This window comes from Rattus norvegicus, chromosome 1 (genome assembly GCF_036323735.1).
Source record: "Rattus norvegicus strain BN/NHsdMcwi chromosome 1, GRCr8, whole genome shotgun sequence".
NCBI classification, from domain to species: domain Eukaryota; kingdom Metazoa; phylum Chordata; class Mammalia; order Rodentia; family Muridae; genus Rattus; species Rattus norvegicus.
This window is the reverse complement of record NC_086019.1, coordinates 130337927-130358110: the sequence shown is the minus strand read 5'-3', so window position 1 is coordinate 130358110 and position 20184 is coordinate 130337927. Positions and strand designations below refer to the sequence as shown.

Genomic DNA, 20184 nt, shown 5'->3' with positions numbered 1-20184 from the left:
AGATGGTTTCAAAGTTATTAGTATAGTTAGTTTTTTCTTCAGAGTTTTTCTTCTGTTTCTCCTTCATGCACATGCATGGTGGTGTGTGTGCACATGTGCATATATGAGTAGAAGTCATTGGTTTGTCTTGGATGTGCATTTCTTATGAGACATCCATTCACTTTGTTTTTCACTGGGACCTGTGGCTCACCTGCTGGCGTAGGCTGACTGTCATCCACTAAGCCTCAGGGATCCACTTGTTTATGCCTTCTTAGCTCTGGGACTAGCAATGTGAGCACTGTGCCTGGCCTTTTACTTGGGTCTTGGGGATCAAGTTCAGGTCCTTATGCTTTCAAAATCAGCACTTTACTAACTCCTGAGTCCTCATCTTTCCAAGCATACTAAATTTCTTTGTAATCATTTAAAAAAATGTGTAGGAGATGAGGCTTGTGTGTGTGTGTGATCATATTTGTGGGAATGTTCGTGCTTATGTGAATGCATAGAAGCCAAAGGCTGATGTTCATAGTCCTCTTCGATTTCTCGCTACCTTATTGTTTAAGCTAGTGTCTCTTTGAACCTGGAGCTTGCCATTTCTGACTAGATTGGGTTGCCAGCAAGCCCTGGACTCTGCTTGCTATTGCTTCCTAGTTCTGAGGTTACATGTACTGCCATTCATGCCTAGCTTTTACGTGAGTGCTGTGGATCTGAACTCAGGTCCTCATCCTTGCACACCAAGCATTTTACCCACAAAGCCCTGCTCTCTTAACTGTTGTTGTGATAGCCTTGTCTACTTCCCATCTAAGCTCGTGATTTCTGGGTCTCAATATTGATCAACTATTCTTATGTTTTCTTGCTACTTTTTATTTTCTATATTTTGTTCGGATGCTGGATCTTAACAGCTTGACATTTTTGGAGGGGAAGTATTATATTAGGTGAATCAGATGTTTTTAAACATATTCAATGATTAATTCCATAAAATAACAAATACTGGCTTAAGCAAAATGAGGCAAAAGCCTGGAAAAGGATCCATGCGTATATAGACATTGCTTTAGGACAGGAATTATAACAGCAGAATAAAGAATTATTCAGTAACTAATAATGGAATAATTGATAATCTATTTGAAAAAGAAGTACCTTATTTTCTTATTTTCCACAATGCAGAAAATGATTAATCATTTTGAATTCAAAGGCAAAACTATAAAAGTTAGAAGCTTCTATAGGAGAATATAAAGATAATTTTTAATACATTTAGCAGACAAAAGAGACAAATCCAAAGATTCAGACTCTTGTCAATCATGGACAGTTCAGTGAAAAAAGGAAAAGAGATTTGGAAAAGCACCTCATAAAGAAAATCTAAAGATTTACAAAGCAGGCAAAGAGATTCTTAGCCTATTACTAGTCTAGAAAATACCATAAAGAGATTCTCTGATAACTCCAGTAGAGGGAATGAGATTTAAGCGATTAATAATACATGTTTTGAGAGGATACTTAATTATGGGAACTCACTAAATAGTTACTGTGCATTACTACCAAACTAATCCGGAAAATGGTCTCTTTTGGAGGTAAATGAGGATTGGTTATTGAGAAAGGTTCTGATATTTTAGGAATCCTGATGCTCTTAAGTGTTTTTTTTTTTTTCAAACTGTTTTATTGGTTCTTTGTGAACTTCACACCGTGTTCCCTAATCCCACTCACTACCCTGAGCCCTTACTTACCCTCTATCTTTGCAATCTCCCCCCACAACAGAGCGAAAAAATATAGTTTTGGAAGCTATAGTGTGTTCCACAGTATACCCCTTTGTCCACAATTTCTTTGCTTGCAAATACTCATTGAAGTAACTTATTGGTCTTGTTTACTCTATCAATACTGGAATCACGAAGGAACTCCTCTTGTATATTCTTTCTTGCCCTGTGCTATGGAGATCCTCTAGTTTTGGATCTTTAGGACCTGCACTCCAGCAGTTCATTGATGGGGTAGATCCTGAGGTGGGCCAATTAAAAGTATCTGAGCTCCTCAGCTTGCTGGATCTCCTGCTTTTATGACGTCTGGGCCAGCTTACCAGCACCCGCCCCCGAATCTCCAAAACCAGGACCAGCTCTACCCTGCTGCCCAGGTAACATGCAGGGCCTGTTCTCCCAAGTGTGAGGGATGAGGACAAGTTTCCCATTCTCATGACCCTGGGGCCAGCTCTCTTATCTGCCATAGATGGTAAGGAAGGGGAGGAAGGCGTCTCTCCCTCATCCCTGCTGCCACTGTTCCGGAGACTAAAAGCAGGCCCACCTTTCCTGTGCTCACACCCTTGGAACTGGCTCACTTGCAGCCTTCACATCCAGGGCCAGCTCTTCTATGCTGTCTAGGTGAGGTGTAGGGTCTATTCTCCTGAGTGCTACAGCAGATCAGAGACAGGGACAGCTCTTCTACTCTCATGGCAGCTTTCCTGTCTGCTGTACGTAGTAAGGAGTAAGGATAGGGAAGGGCTTCTCTATTGACCACACAGACACGTTGCAGGGGCCAGCTTCCACACTCAGACCCTCAAGCCAGCTCACCCAGGTCCCTGTCATTCAGGTCAGCTCTATTGTGCTATCCAGACAGTGCAGGACTTACTCTCCTGAGTGCTGCGGTGGGTGTGGGGCCAGACCAATGTTTAGGTGAGGGATGGGGTCAGCTCAGCACAGCCCTTACAGTCTCACTTTCATGTGCATGATGTGTCTAGCATTTTTATTCACAGTGGCCTTTGAGTCATGGTTTCTTCAATCGTGTTTGAGTTGTCTTGCAGACCAGAGTATTTACCATGAGAACCCTATAACCATCACTGATGGCAAAAGCATTCCCTCTTCAGTGTTTTGTATACTTTTTTATTGCTCATATTTTTGAATCTATAGTATTTCTAATTGCAAAAACTTAAATTGTAAAATTAAATGTGTTTGCAGGATGTGTCCTACCTTTTCTTTTCCTTCCTTCCTTTTTTCTTTTTCTTTCTTTCTCTCTTTCTCTCTTTTTTCTTCCTTCCTTTCTTTTTCTTCAGTGAAAGTGAAATAAAGTTATTACTTTTAAAACATATAGAAATAGTATTCAAAATAATTTTGTGTTTTCCTTTTGTTATGAAACATACTGACTGATAGCACCATTATATTTATTCAGCAGGCTTGTTTATTTTCTCTGTAAACATTCTCACTTAAATGTAATTTACAATAGAGTGTGAAATATTACTTGTTTTTCATTAAATAACAGCTTATGATAATCTTCATTTAGAACATGAATTTCTGACTGGATTTAATGGTAAATAGTAGTGGAAATATCTCTTATTAAATGGGATTGGGAGATAGTTCTTTAAGAGGAAAGAATCATTGGTTTTACTATATATTACAATAGAATAAATGTGTCTAATATATTGTTAATTTTTTTGTAAGAGACTATAGGACATCTTTTTTCTCTCTCTTTTCTTTGTAGCATATAGTTGTGTTCCCTTGTGTAGATTTTGGGATTAAAATTACTTGATACTGTTTGATTCTGAATGTCAGAGTAGACTGTCCCTTTTTAGGATGTAATAAGGTCTCTAATCTGTTAAGTCTTTAAAGATGGTATAAAAGCATATATAATTACAATTTTGATTTTTCAGTTTCTATATAATATTAAGTAAATTACACAAGGTGACCAGGACTTCATTATAAAATAGGCTTTGTGTTAGGTCAGGTTTGCTCAGTTACCATATATGTTTTAGGGATATTTTAAGCTAGGCAAGGCTAGGCTGTGCTGTGGTCCTCAAAGGTCAGATATATTGCCTACATTTTTTACTTAAAACTATTTTTAATTGATGATGGAATTATCAGGATTTAGTCCTTTGCAAGTTGAGGAGTGTCTGTGTTTAGAGGAACCAATATAATTGGACTTGGTTGCAATAACTTTTTCTAATGCTAATAAGTTTCTTTGGAATATATTATTAAAGAAAGAAGTAGAACATTAGCTAAGAGAGATGGTCCATACCTGTATTCTCAGCAACGAGGCTCAGGAAGGAAGCCCAGATCAGCCTCAGTCATATAGAAAGCCTGGTACTGCTTAAACAAACTGAGTGGAACACCTCTATTCTGAAAACTACAGTACGTCACTGAGTGAGGTTTTTTAAACCTCAGATAGATGCGATGACGTGCTACATATGAGCTGGTATTATGGTCAGTGTTAAAATTATATTACTTTCAGTGATCAACAGATTCAACACAATTCATAGAAAAATCCTAGCTGGCTTCCCCAGCCCCACCATATAAGCTCTCAAAAGTGCTTTCATAGTTTTTATATTAATTAAATAGTATTGTAATTTTCAGTATTAACTTATCACAATATGAATCTTCTGGATGGCTACACACACACACACACACACACACACACACACAGAGAGAGAGAGAGAGAGAGAGAGAGAGAGAGAGAGAGAGAGAGAGAGAGAGAGACTGACTGACTGACTCATACACATATTATCTTAGATTTTATTCTATTGTAAAGATTTGTCACCTGAAGCTTAGCTCTAAATACAGGTCTTTTTATGGCAGACCCTGTCGTATTATGTACTGCTGTATGCCTCACATCTTTGATATTTGAAATAAAATTGAGAATGACTGAGAACCATTTATAGAATTTTTGTGTAAGACTTGAATCTACCATAAAGGGGCTATGTGCTTGAGTGTTCTTTCTTATTACATTAACAGTCCCATAGCCAGAGAATTGTACAGTTCCTACTTCATTTTTAACAGTGAAAAAACTGGCTGAGTGATTTAATTACTTGATTAAAATCACTAATACTAGCCAGGTATTTAATCCCAACACTTGGAAGGAAGAGATAGGCTGATCTCTGAGTTTGAGGTCAACCTGGTCTGCAAACAGGTTTCAAGACAGCCAGGACTACAAGGCTAGCCAGGGCTGTGTGGTTGGCTAGAACACCTTTATGCCCAAGGGGGGAGGGGCAACCAATAAATTAATCACGGACTCCTTTACTTGGGATTGCTTCTAAAGATCCTGTTTTAAATCGTTTCTTCTTTTTATGTAGTTTCAACCATAGAAATAGTAATTGTCTTATAAGCATCCAGCAGTGTTTATTTCACAATTATACATACATTGAATGAGTATTTTAAAAAGCATAGTGACTGTTTTTCAGTAATCAGAAGTTTATGACACTATAAAGAATTCTGCTAGTAGGTATTAATATGATGCTTGTGAGTTGCAAAATGTAATATGTTCAGAAGAGGTTACAACTTTCAAATTACACATTTTATTTAGAAAGTACCTTATATATGTTAGAGTTTTGAAATAATAAAAATACAGACCACTTTATACATGTCTGGCACTTGGTTTGATGCACACTAATATGTACCAGTATGATATAGAGGACATTGTTATTCTTACGTCTAGGCTTAGAAAAGTCACAGGACATTGCTGAAGCCATACAATAACAAAGCCAAGATAAAACAAATGCTGGCTTTTTATTATATTTAAAATAAAGTTCTTGACTCAATATACTGACCCCTGTTTCCCTTTACACTGTCATTTTTTCCTTATTTTCCTATAGATGACACATAATGTATCTCAGTTCTTTGTGGCTTTATGTTATAAAAGAGTGTAAAAATGCTAAAGAATACTAGTAATTAACAAAATTGAAACTATGACCTATGCTTTTGAATTTGGTTAGTGTGCTTGGCTATATAAGAGAATATACTTGCTCTTAGGAAATTTATACTTGAAGTATTAAGTTGTAAAGAGCATGATCAGTACCACCCACCCTCAAGCAGTTCAGATGTGTTTATATCTGTATCTATATAAAGATATAAAGAAGACACAAACATTTTTATAAGTAAAAAATACAGTAAAATGTTAAAAAAATTGGTCAACCTAGGTAATAGTGTTGCATGAATTTTCTATACTGTACTTGAAACTTTTTAATATATTTGAAATTATTTTTAAACACAGAGCTAAGCATTACATTGAAAAATTAAAGTAAAAAACTATTTCAAAGGGCTAGAGAGGTAGGTATCTTAGTGGCTAAGAGTATGTACTGCTCTTGTAGAGACTCAAGTTATATTCCCAGCACTCAAATTGGTCAGGAAAACTGCCTCTAATTTCCACTTCCAGTTTTAATAGCACTTACGCACACATGCAAAAAAAGTCCATACTGACACACATACATAAAAATAAATCTAAGCACACTTGCTGAGAACATGCTTTATATGTTCTCGTAAGGCAGGCCTGGATTTTAATTGTTAGAGCATGAATACCCTATTTGGTAGTCCTATTTAGCTGTGATGCCTCTGAACCACAGCAGGTATCAGGATAGCAAACTATCCCTAAAGGTGCAGTAGTGGTGCTTAGATCTTGGTGATAGCTAACAGTTGTCTAATTGGACTTACAGCCTGGTCAACAGGAGGGAAATTATGCCTGATCTTGTTCACCTACCCAGCCACCCATGGCTAGTGAGGTTATACATCTCAGAGGAGAACTTATTACTGCCACTTTTATGAACCAACTGCATTTGGTACCGACAGATAAAAGTGACACTCCTCTCCTCAAGTATCTTCTTCTCACAGCTGATGGAGACTATTACAGAAAGCTGTAACCAATCAAAATGTAGAGAAGGGCAACATAACCCTACACCTAAGGCCCAGGGAAATGAATTCTCTATACTGTTCTTGAAACTTTTTAATATATTTGATATTATTTTTAACCATGAGCTAAATTTATACTGCAAAATGAAATAAACGATTATTTCAAAGGACTGGAGAGGTGACTCTGGTTAAGAGCATAGAAGAAGGAGTGCAAAGATTAAGGGCCAGAGGACCAAAAAGTTTGCTTCAAGATTGTGTTTCCTAGATTGGACAGAAAAGCTACACTCTTAAAAGCATAATAATATACTTGCTTACACAAGACCTGAACAGTTGATATGCTAACATAAATAAGGGAAATCACAGGAGCCCCACTCCCGAATAAAGAGCTACAAGAAATTACAAGCTGCTGAGAGAGAGAGAGAGAGAGAGAGAGAGAGAGAATATTAATCTTCCCCAGAGATGAATTCCTTAAATGGTTCTCCAATTCCAAGTTGTCAGCTCTTACAAATATACATCCAGGAAACATTAAATGAACTCAGCAGGTTACATTTTGTATTTTTTGCATGTTATGTATATAGCTATAATGAATAGGAGGCCATGGATTTGAAAGCAGTTTGGGGGCCATGAGAGTGGTTGAAGGGAGGAGAGGAAGAATGAAATGATATAACTGTATTTATAAAGATTTTGAGATTATAATTTCATCATTTCCCTCTTTCCTTTCCTTCTTCCCACATATCACCCCTTTTATTCTCATTCACATCATGGTCTTTTTCTTTAATTGTGTAGTTATTAGTGTTTGTTGTTGTTGTTGTGGTGGTGGTGGTGGTGGTGGTGGTGGTGGTGGTGGTGGTGGTGGTGGTGGTGGTGGTGGTGGTGGTGGTGGTGGTGGTGGTGATGTATGTGTGTGTGCCCCCACACTTCCTCCAGCAATCGTTACAGTGATTTTCCTGATTTTTGCCATTCTGACTGGTGCAGGATTGGAATGTCAAAGTTGTTTTGATTGGTATTTACCTAACTGCTAGGGACAATAAACTTTTTTTCTCAGATATTTCTTCTTTTTGAGAACTTGGTTTAATTCCAAGGCCTATATTTTGAATGGATGTTAGTCCTCTGTCAGATATATAGCTGACCAAAATTCTCTCCCATTCTGAGGCCTTCCTTCTTACTTGATTTTTTTTTAGCTTTGTAGAAGACTTAGTTTTATGATGTCTCACAGGTCAGTTGTTGGATAATTCTTGGTAGTTGTATTTAGAAAGTTCTTCACACACCTGTGTTCTGTAGGACACTGCCAATGTTTCTTCCAGCAGTTACAGTGTTTTAGGTTTCACCTGAGGTCTTTGATATGTTTGGAGTTAATTTCTTTTTTGTGAGAAGTGATAAACATGGATTTAGTTTCATTCTTCTACATGTGGATATATGGTTTTCCCAGTACCACTTTTGAGCATATTTTTGGCATCTTTGTAAAATATTAAGTGACTGAAGTTATGTATACTCATGTTTCAGTCTTTTATTTTGTTCCATGGTTTATATGTCTGTTTTTGTGCCAGTGCCATATTGGTTTTATTACTGTGGCTTTGTAATATACTTTTCAGGTCTGGAATGGTAGTTCTTCTAGCACTGTTCATTTTGCTCAGGATTGTTTTGTCTATCTGGGGCCTTTTGTAGTTTTATATGAATCTTAGGATACGTATGATATTTCTGTCAAGAATAAGATGGAGAGTTTATGAGCATTGAATTTGTAAGTAGCTTTTGGTAGAATGGACATTTTCACAATATTTACTTACTACTACATGAGCATGGGATGTCTTTTGATTTTCCAGTATCTTTTTCTACCTCTTTCTTCAGAGGTTTAAAATTTTCCTTATAATAAAGGTCCTTCACCTCTTTGGCTAGATTTATTCTTACTTTATTTTCTTTGAGACTGTTGCAAATGGGAGTGTGCCTGTGATCTCTTTCTGTATATGTTTGTTGGTGGTGTATGGAAAGCTATTAATTTATGAAGTTGATTGTATATCCTGCCACATTGCAGAATTGTTTTGTTTTTGGAAGTTCTTTGGTAGAATTTTGGGGATCTCTAATGTCATCTGCTAAAAAAGGTAATTTGACTTTCTTATATAATCTTGATCCTGATTTCAATGTTATTCAGAATTTTCTCCACTTAGGATGATATGGGCTTAGGTTTCTTGCATATAGAATTATTATGTTGAAGTCTTTTCCCTCTAGTCCTACTCTCTGTAGGGCTTTTATCATGAAGGGTTGTTGGATTTTGTTAAAAGGCTTTTTTCCCCTTCGTCTATAGATATGATCATGTGATTTTTGTCTTTAAATCCATTTATGTGGTTTATTACCATTTGTTGACCTGCATGTTTTGAACTCTCCCTGTAACTCTGATATAAAGCCAGCTTGGTCATGATGCATAATCTTTTAATATATGTTTGTGTTTGGTTTGCAAATATTCTATTGAGCATTTTTTAATTTATCTTCATCAAGAGTATTAGGCTGTAGGGGTTGTTGTTTTGCTTGTTTGTTTTGTTGTAGTTTTACCTGATTTTGGTATTAAAATGATACTAGCTTTATAGAAGTTTGGGAGTACTTCTGTGTGTCTGTCTGTCTGTCTGTCTATGACTAGCTTTTTTTTAAAATATAAGTTAATATATTTTAATAGCAAACTTACAGAATAGCACAGAACACAGACAACATTAAAAACATATACTTGCATGTAGGACAACTCCGTTAGAAAAGTACAGTGAATGAATGGACTGAATCTATTGTATGATAAAATGCTACAAACACCATTTAGTTGCTGTCAATAAGAAATTTACTTATTTAAAAAAAAATCCAAATGCTGGCATTGTCCAGAAAATTTTAGCAGGTTTATTTATAATTGTTATAAAGTTGAACTGTTGAAATGTGTTCACTGAAACATTTGCTTGCATTAATGCTTTACATCTTGCATTTATATTAAAAACTCACACACAAAAGAACATGTAGAAACTGCCAAAACCCGATTCTGTCCCCTATGTTCTCACAATCATATACTTAGGTACCTTTGATCCCATGGAAAAAATACCTAACATTCAGAACTATTGATAGCAGGAAGAAGAGGAAAAAGTTTTTTTGAGAATGAAATGTTTCCCCTCATAGTGTGAACTCTTAAGCACACTCTCCGTGTATGCAGCATGCTTACTGGATATCTTTTGGCATAATTGTTATACATTTGGCATGGATAGCACACAGATTGGTATCTTCAAAAAGGCCAGCTGGATAGGCCTCACTTGCCTCCTGCAAAGCACCAATAGCTGCCCTCTGGAAGCGCAGGTCTGTTTTGAAGTCCTGAGCAATTTCTCGCACCAGACACTGAAAGGGGAGCTTGGGAATCAGAAGTTCAGCGGACTTCTAATAGCACCTGATTTTACGGAGTGTCACACTACCAGGCCTGTAACGATGAGGTTTCTTCACTCCTCCAGTAGAGGGCACACTCTTAAGAGCAGCTTTCATAGCCAGTTGTTTCCTGAGTGCTTTACCACCGGTGGATTTGCAGGCAGTCTGCTTTGTAGGAGCTATGATGTGGGCAGCTCCTTACTTATCCCCTTCTCCTTCGGCTGGAGCTCAGCATGCTACAGGTGGCACTGGCGTTAGAGAGCGGCGGGCGGAACAGCAAAGGCTCGTCTAAAACTAGTTTAAGAAAGATTGGTTATGGATCCTTCTTTGAAAGTCAGATAGAATTTTGCTGTGAGTTAATGTGGTCCTGGACTTCTTGGTCAACTGTTCCCTTGATTAGTATGAGTGCTATTTTTTATTCCTTCTGATTAGTTTTAGTTTGAAGTCTATTTTGTCAGATGCTGCTATAACGATGCTTGCTTCCTGGTCCAATTTACCCTGAGTACCTTTGTTCAGTGCATATCTCCCCCCCTCCCCAGCCCCTCCCGGAGCTGAGGACTGGACCCAGGGCCTTGCACTTGCTAGGCAAGAGCTCTACCACTGAGCTAAATCCCCAACCCCTGGCAGTGCCTATCTTGAAAAGCTGTGATTTTTGTAGATGGATTTTTATTTCTTGATTCATTTAGCTAGCCTGTGTCTTTTGATTGGAGAATTTAGTCTTTTAATATTTAAAGTTATTATTGGAAGATATCTGTTGATTGCAGTCCTTGTGCTGTTAGTTGATGCTGCTGTTTGTGCTTTCAGTGGTACTTCATATTTTAGTAATTATGCCCTAGTATTTCTTTCTACAGTGTATTGCCTATTCGCATTCCTCTATTCCGCCCCAATAATGCTTCCTGTAATTTCTTTAGGTTTGATTTATTGATATAAATTTCCTTAGGTTGTATCAGGGAAAGTTTTTCTTTCTCCTTCAACTCTGGCAGATAGTGTTTGCTGAGTTTAGGCTGGCTGTCATTGTCTTTTAGGACTTGAAATGAGTTGCTGCAGATCTTCTGGTTTTCAGTTTCCATTGAGAAATCGGATGGTATTTTGATGAGCCTGATGCATCTTTCTTTATATGTGACTTGTATTTTTTCTTGTAGGTTTCAGTACTTTCTCTTTGTGCTGTATTCTAATATTTTAACTGTCAAATGCCTTTTCTGGTCAGGCTTGTTAGCGTACTGTGTGCTTCTTGTATCTGTTTGGGTTTGTCTTCCTTAGTTTGGGAAATTTTCTTCTGTGCTCTTTTGAAGATCTGATATATGCCATTGACTTACGTTCTGATACTTTTTCTTCTGCTTGGTTGATTCTACATGTGAGGCTTTCCTTTGAGTTGTCTAGTTGGGCTCTGGGTTTTGTAATTCCTTCATTTTAGCTTGAATCCTCAATATTTCTATTTCTTTATTGAATTGAATTTTCAAATTCTGGATTGCCTTTGTTATTTTTGGTTTTGCTTTGTTTTGACATCAATTAAGCATTTATTCTCTGAGTTGTTTAAGTTCATTAAGCTGCTGCTTTTTGTCTTTAAACTCCTTTCCATTCTTTGAATTTTATGATTATTCTTTTAAATTTTGTGTCCTGGGGTTCATGTAGATAATTCTCATTGACAAACATTGCTGTGGGTTTGGGGGTGCGATACTGCTTTGTGCTCTCATGATGTTTGTGATGAGATCTAGGCATGTGAACATCTTTTGTTAGTTCTGTGTCTGATGTGGGCACAGTAGGTTGGGACAGAAGAGAGAATGTGCGGGTTGGGTTGGACTACAGCTCAGATGCCTGGCTTAGATGGAATGTAGTCCAGTAAACACAGGGCATTGGGCTGATATGCAGAGTTTGGGGGTATATTCGTGGAAGACTACATTACCCTGATAGATCTTAGAGAAGCAACTGCATGATCTGGCTCTGGAATTGTTTTAACTGGGAATTTAAAAAATTATTAAGATTGTGGGGGGGGGCACATGCGTGCGTGCACGTAGTGTATGGTATGGTTGAGAGTATGTGTGTGCGTTCTGTTTGTGCCTGGTGCCTAGGGAGTTCAGAAGAGGCATTTAATCCCCTAGAACTGGATGTCCAGAGCTGGAGTCATAGTTGAGATCAACTGTGTGGGTACTGGAACCAAACCAGTGCTTTTAACTGCTGAGCCCCTGTGTTTTAATTAAAACTTTTAAAATGAGTTTTCAGGCTGTGAAGAGACAGAATAAAAATTATATTATTAAGTGAAATAAACCAATCTGGAAAAGATGTATTCAGTATGGTTTTAATGAGATGACATTCTGGAAAAGATAAAATTATGGGGTTAGTAAAGTGATGAATTGTTTCCAGGAATCAGTGCAAAGGGACGAGATGTGTAGAAGAGTACAGATGATTTATTTTATAGTTAAATTATTCTGTGTGATACACTGTAAATAGGCAATACATTCTATTATATATTTATACAAATTCATAAAACACATACCACCAAGAGTGAACTCTAATGTTAACGAGGCACTGTGATTGTGATGATATATCAGTATAGGATCATTAAATATAATAAGAATCCTAACCTGGTAGTAATATTAATAATATAAAAGGCTAATGTTTATATCATATATAGTATACTGCAGAAAGCATTGACTATTTCTGTTAATTTAATTGCAGACTTAAAACTGCTCTATAAAACATGGGGAGAAAGGACAGATAGACTAGATTAAAATTTTTATCTCAAAGTGTAGAGAAGTAGGATTGTGCTGTCCTTGGCATGGCCACTGAGAATGTAAAATGGAAGGAAAGCATCAGACTTTGACAATTCTGGTGTGTATGATATTCTCGACTTCTTTTCCTTTTGTAAACTACTAGCCAGGTCAATGATAATCTATGACAAAACTTGGGTTGCAGCTTATTGTTCTAGAGTAGTCCCAGCCCCAAGCACAAGGCAGGTGCATGACACCTGGAACTAGGATTTCTGAGGTATATGTTCCTTTTCAAGAAAAAAGTGTGTGTGTGTGTGTGTGTGTGTCTGTCTGTCTGTCTGTCTGTCTGTCTGCCTGTCTGTGGGGAGGGGGAAAGGGAGGAGAGAGAGACAGAGACAAAGGGAGGAAGGGAGGGAGAGAGGGAGGGAGGGAGAGAGAGATTTTATGCTTCTTGTGTGCCCATGCAGGTAGAGGCCAGATGGGGGCATTAGAACCTCTGGCTCTGGAGTTATGGGTGGTTGTGAGCCGTTTGATATGGGTACATTGGAAGAGAAATAAGTACTTTTGACCACAGAACCATCTCACCATGTCCCTAGACCCACTTCTGTTGTTAGAATGCTTACTTAGGTTGACTCTGGGCTCCTGTATTTGGCATCTGTGACTTTGAAGTAGTAATTTACTGTCTCTGGTATAGTTTCATATGTCAATTTTATAAAGAGGTTATGTGAATTAAAAAATGTTTTTATATGAACATACTACAAAAACATACTGGAAGGGCCTGATAAGAGACCTTTTAAAGTTATTTACCATGCCTGGTCATTTACAAAGCCTGGTGTGGTAGTTTAGACTTAGAATTAGCACTCAGGAAGCTCAGGCAAACCATTGTGAGTTTGAGGCCAAACATAGCAAGGTTGTTGTCTTAAAAATATTTAGAATCTCAACCAAAAATAGATGGCAGAGATAGATTGATAATACTTGTTTCCCATTACTGTTTGAAAATTACAAACTATTTTCAGGTTTAGGGGAAAGGCTCTGGAAATCACCTGAAGCAAAGTTTTTTGTATAACAGCTATTTTCTTGAATCTTCAATTTTGGAATTAATTTTCAACATTCTAATTTTACCAGGAAAGATTGCTGAAATATTCCCCTTTCTTGTGTATACATTTTTTATAAATTAAGTGTTTGGGTTCACTATTACTGTTGTAGCTATGTAAATATATGTATGTTATATATTTTTACTTTATAATTAAGGTAAGTAATATATCATGATATATATAGATATACACACATAGATACATATGACTATAGTAAATTTCTTCCATTTTGCTTTAATTTAATTGTATTTTCATTATGTTTGAGGCCATTGCCTATTATAGCCAATTATACTAGCTTTTCTTTTATAAAAATAATAATGATTACTCAAATATATTTACTAGAAGCAAAAGAGGAGATTGATAGAAAGAAGAGTCAGTAACAGTGATGATTAATATATAATTTAAAAAACTGGTATATTAATGATTAGAAGTTTGTGAATAACTGCTAAGTTTTTGAATATTTTAATGACTAAGTTCTTGACTATTTAAACGAAGAATTTGGACTAGTCATTGTAGATTTCATTTTCTTTTGCTGAAGGAAACATAATGATTTCTAAAATTGTTTGAAAATTATAAGGTACCTTTAAAGGCAGCTTTATTGATGTTTTATAAAGGACAGCTTCAGATAAAAGTGAGTCCCAGAATAATATTGACTTAGGTAGTATTATCTTTCTTTTTCATTTGATATCTTACAGTTAATAGGGGAATCAAATGAATGTAGCTGCTGTACCTAAAACAAAAAAGTTATATATGTTTTGATATAATATTTTTAGTTTTTAAAGTACCTTTTACATATCCAGGTTTACTTCCAGTCATTGAAAATTAATATTAGATGTCTTTTATTTTATGTTTTCTGATTTCCGTTGTATGGTCAACCAAAACTCATTTTGGTTTGGGATCATAAATAGTAATAATATGCCATACTTGGATATACAGTTTTTAGTAGTAATATCATATATTTGGATTATATTACCCCAAATATCTAAAAAGTTTATTTTAGCCTCCATGGTACATATAATGCATATACTTGCAACTTTCTTGTTAAACAGGTTATTTTCACTTAGAAATTGCCAAGATCTTTAGCTAGTTTAGTGGTATTATATGTTTGGGGCTAGAAGGATCTGGGTTTTCTCATTCTAGGTGTGGTATGCTATCTCAGACATAATGGAGTGAAGAAATAGAACCTGGAAATTGCACAAGGTGCTGAAGTAGAAGCAAAGTTTTAGGAATGTTTAAAGGTTCATTCTTAAACACTTTTTTTGCTGTGGGGATTTTTTCTTTCTCAATTTTAAAAGCAGCTCTTAGTTTTCATTTGTAGTTACTTTTTTTCTCATCACAGTGATTATATTAAATGAAAACAGTGAAAAAAAAAAACTTCCCAGAAGTTACTAATTTCTGTTTCCTGCCTTGTGTCACTTAGTTTTTTTTTTTTAATGTTTTATCCATAGACTTTTAGAAACAAAACTAGATCTTATTTTATACCATAAATGAATTGTGAAGATAGGCTGTTGATTATTAAGCCTGTAACATTGTGTGGACAGGCCGTCCTGTGTGCTTCTGTCTTACCTTCCTCACATCCCTGTTGCTTTGATTGCATTGGGTAAACATGCATAAACATGGATCTCTTGCCTCTTTGCTTTGGGTGTTGTTTCCTTATAATAAGTCTTGAAAGTAGACTTGAAATGGACTTTTCTAAGTTGAGAGTCCATTTCCCACATAAATATTGGGAGTTCAGTGTTGACCAAATTGTTTACAATCTCATGTCTAAAGCATACTTTGGAACTTTTATTATGTAACAAAAATAAATTTTTTTGTTTCTTGCGGTGGACTTTATTTTCTTTCCAGTTTATATTTTGTCTTCTTAATTTCTCCTGTATTCTTGAGACTCCCAAATGTATAATTTTTAGGCCTGCAGAATGAGTCTTAGGTTGAATTTCTCATTGATAATTCCACTTGTCTGTTGCCACTTCAAGTTTATATGTCCAAAATGGAATTCTTAAGTTTGTAAAGAAATAGTGAGTTATAAAAGATTTTCTCATAGTATTTATTTATTAAAATGAAGTTTTTGTTGCTTGTTTATAAGTAATTGTTTTATTACAGAGTATGTTTTAGTAGCTTTTGAAACATTTGATATGTTGTTGATTCACTAGAATCACAAAAGTAGAGGCCTGATTGGTTCAGTAATTGATACTAATACTAGTCAAGTTTATTAATAGATTTTACCTTATTTTTAATGTCTGTGCACCTAAATACTTATTTCAAATTTTTTAAATTGGATTTATTTTTTAATTCCCCATTGTTTTAAAATTATCTGTTCATTTACTTGAAACACACACACAGAGGGAGGGAGGGGATGAAGGGAAGGGAGGGGGAAGAAGGGAGGAAGGAAGAGAGAGGCAGAGAGAGAGACAGAGAGATAGTAGCAGACAAACTGTTTTTGCACATGCTACACTGAGTGTATACATCTAAAGACAGGAGCGCTCATTTCCCCCATCTAGAGAGGGAGGAGGCAGTAGAGCAGACAGACAGACTGACTGACTGACTATCTGACTGATTGACAATGATTGTTTGCAAGTGGCACATTAAGTGCTTAAAGTTAAATGACAATGTCAGTCATTTCTCACCTTCTACCATCTGGTTACCAGGACTCAAGCATAGGTGCTCCAGGTTGGTGACAAGCGCGTTTATTCACTGAGCCATCTTGCTGGCCCTTTCTTTAACTATTGTAACTAGTACTTCATGGACATTGATTGCATATCAGTATGTACTTTAAATTCTTTAATAGATAACATCTAGAAGTAAAATTGTTGGCTCAAATAGTACTTTTACTTCTTTTCTTTTCTTGAAAAGCATCTGCCATACCTTTTTACCACAGCAGCTGCTGTATTTTGTGTTCTCATAAATTATACAGGGGTCTCAGGTATATAACCATGCTAATATTTCCTTTTTATATTTTAAAAAGTAATAGTGATTTGGGTTTGGCAAAATGGCTGGGTGAGTAAAAGCACTTTCTGCCAAGCCTAATGACTTCCTGAGTTTGATCCCTAGAGCTCACATGATGGATCTTTACTCAGTCCATAGTCTATGACTTAGCTCCCTTCCCCTCCCCATCCCCCCAGTCAGAAAGTGTAAATATCTTCTGTTGTGTGGAGAGGAGGTTTGCGTTTGCTTAACAATTAGTGATGTTGAACTTTTTTTTATTGATCAGTTTTTCATTTTTTTTTATTATTTTTTAATAGTCCAGCTGTTGTGCTCTCCTGGTACCTCCCCCCCCCCCCACACACACACAATTCCTCATCTCATTTCTCCTCCCCCACTGTTTCAAAGAGGATGCCCCCATCCCCCCCAACCCCTCTAACCCAGCCAGGCCTCCTCACTCCCTGGGGCCTTAGGGTTAGGTAAATCTTTTCCTACTTAGGCCAGACCAGGAAGTCCTCTGCTATATATGTGTCAGGGGCCTCACACTAGTGTATGCTGCCTAGTTGTTTGCTCAGTGTCTGAGAGATCTCAGGGGTCCAGGTTAGTTGAGACTGCTGGTCTTCGTATGGGGTCGCCCTCCTTCTCAGCTTCTTCTAGCCTTTGCCTAATTCAACCACAGGGGTCCCCAACTTCAATCCATTGGTTGGGTGTAAGTATCTGCCTCTGTCTCAGTCAGCTACTTGTTGGGTCTCTCAGAGGACAGCTATGCTAGGCTCCTGTCTTTAAGCACACCATAGCCTCAGTAATAGTGTCAGACCTTGGATCCTCCCCTTGAGATGGATCCCAAGTTGGGTCGGCCACTGGACTGCCTTTCCTTCAGTCTCTTCTCCATTTTTGTCCCAGCAGTTCTTTTATACAGGAACAACTCTGGGTTAGAATTTTTGATTGTAAGATGGCAAACCATCCCTCCACTTGATGCCCTGCCTTTTCTTTTCTTTTCTTTTCTCTTCTCTTCTTTTCTTTTCTTTTTTAAATTGGATATTTTTTATTTACATTTCAAATGTTATTCGCTTTCCTGGTTTCCCATCCATAATCCCCCTCTCCTATCCCCCTCCTCTTCTATAAGGGTGTTGCCTCTCCCCAAACACCCTCCCTTCCCACCTCTCTGCCCTGACATTCCCTACAATGGGGGATCCAGCCTTGGCAGTACCAAGGGCTTCTCCTCCTATTGGTGCCAACAAGGCTATCCTCTGCTACATATGCAGCTGGAGCCATGGGTCAGTCCATGTGTAGGATTTGGGTAGTGGGTAGTTCCTGGGAGCTCTGGTTGGTTGTTCTGGTTTGTTCTTATGGGCTTGCAAGCCCCCTCAGCTTCTTCAATCCTTCCTCTAATTCCTCTAACATAGACCCCATTCTCAGTTCAATGGTTTGCTGCTTAGCATTCACCTTTGTATTTGTCACGCTCTGACTGAGTCTCTCAGGACACAGCTATATCAGGCTTCTGTCAGCATGCACTTCTTGGGTACATCAATGTTGTCTAGGTTTGGTGGCTCTGTGTGTGTGTGTGTGTGTGTGTGTGTGTGTGTGTGTGTGTGTGTGTGTGTATGGGCTGGATGCCCAGGCGGGGCAGGCTCTGAATGGTCAATCCTTCAGTCTCTGCTCCAAACTTTGCCTCCATATACCTTCCTATAAATATTATTGTTCCCCCTTTTAAGAAGGACTGAAGCATCCATACTTTGGTCTTTCTTCTTCTTGAGTTTCATGTGGTCTGTGGATTGTAGTAATTTGAGCTTTTGGACTAATATCCACTTATCAGTGAGTACATACCATGTGTGTTTTTTTGTGATTGGGTTACCTCACTCAGGATGATATTTTCCAGTTCCATCCATTTGCCTACGAATTTCATAAAGTCATTGATTTTGACAGCTAAGAAGTACTCCATTGTGTAGATGTACCACATTTTCTGTATCCATTTCTCTGTTGAAGGACATTGGGGTTCTTTCCAGTTTCTGGAAATAAATAAATAAGGCTGCTATGAACATAGTGGAGCATGTATCTTTGTTGTATGTTGGAGCCTTATTATAAAGTTATAAAGACCTTGGCAGTCAGAAGTACTGTTTCTGTGTGTCAGTGAAGTTGTTGATCTCGTTGTGCCTCATTCATTGTGAACTGCTTGTTCCATGAGTCGCTGAGATGCTCTGCTAAAATCAACTTACTGTAACTCGGTTCAGACAGGCCTTTGGAGGTTGGCTTTTTGTACAGTCAAATTTCTATTTCAGATTTAGTTAATTTGGAAAAAGCCAATTTATATAGAAGTAACAATCAGTACAGTAGTAACACTGTGAAAGAAAACACATCCTCAATGCATTTGGTAGAATATTAGACTCTCATGTAGACATTTTAAAGTCCCTATCCTGGGTAGTAAAAGAATGTGTCTCTGATGTTGCTGGCAATATGACATTAGTAAAAGCTAATGTGCTGGTGGTGGTGGAGGCACAAGCCTTTAATTCTAGTACTCTGGAGGCAGAGGCAGGTGAATTCCTGTGAGGCCAGCCTGGTCTACAGAGTGAGTTAGTAAGATGACATTGTAGTAGGTGTTATAATTGTGTAAGTTAAAAAGTAAAATGATGAACGTGGGAAGATTAGTAAGCAGGGAGGCACTAATGCTAGGAAGTGAAGAACCCAGTACTTACAGCAGATTTACATTTTATATGGCCTCAATTTGCATGATGAATTTTATAGCCATGTATATGTAATATTATCAAAGGTTTGGTCTCAAGAATTTACACATTCATATTCAACCCATCCCCCAAATAGCTTATAGTTTCCTTTACCAAGTTGAATTGGTCTTGATTTAGATCAAGAAGGTAGTATTTCAACTGAATCTTAACAGATGAGATAATCATTCAATGGCTAGAGAAATAGTTCACTTAAATGTATAATAATGTAAAGTTTATATAGTATCTTTGTGGATTGAATAGTATTAAAAATTTAGCTGTAGAATAAATTGATTTAGAAGAATTTTAAGGGCAAATTGGGGCCATTCGTATTCATTATCTTTCGCATTAAAGTCATCAGGAGCTATGAAGAATATCATATGTTGTTGACAACATAAAACAGAAATCTAATCCCAATGTTTGTCCCTTTACTGGATGACCTTTGGCACATTACTTAATTCCTTCTGTGTCTCTATATTCCTAGTCCTCATATTTACAAATGGAGATAGTAACGCCCAATGAGATTCTAGATAAAAATGAATGAATGAATGATTTTTCTATTTTTAGAAAAATGCATGGCATATAGAAAATCTCAGCAATGTTGGATGTTATTATTATTAATTATTATTGTTATTATTATCATTATTGTTATGTACATTATAGAAATCTCAAACACCAGCTGCATTTGCTTAGAGAAAAAGGCACCAGTAGATCCAGGAAAACTTTTAAAGGGTAAAGTCATTAAGACTTCAACCTGTTTACTCTAGTTTTGTAAATAGAAATTACAGCTTAAGAATGCTTG

The 20184-nt window shown here is 37.0% G+C and overlaps 1 protein-coding gene across 13 annotated transcripts in view; it reads left to right on the top strand.

The window, feature by feature from the left end:
* The window catches only part of Mef2a (myocyte enhancer factor 2a), a 134737-nt gene that overhangs the window by 34709 nt on the left and 79844 nt on the right, over positions 1-20184 (top strand). The gene's annotated exons all lie outside the window — the stretch shown is intronic.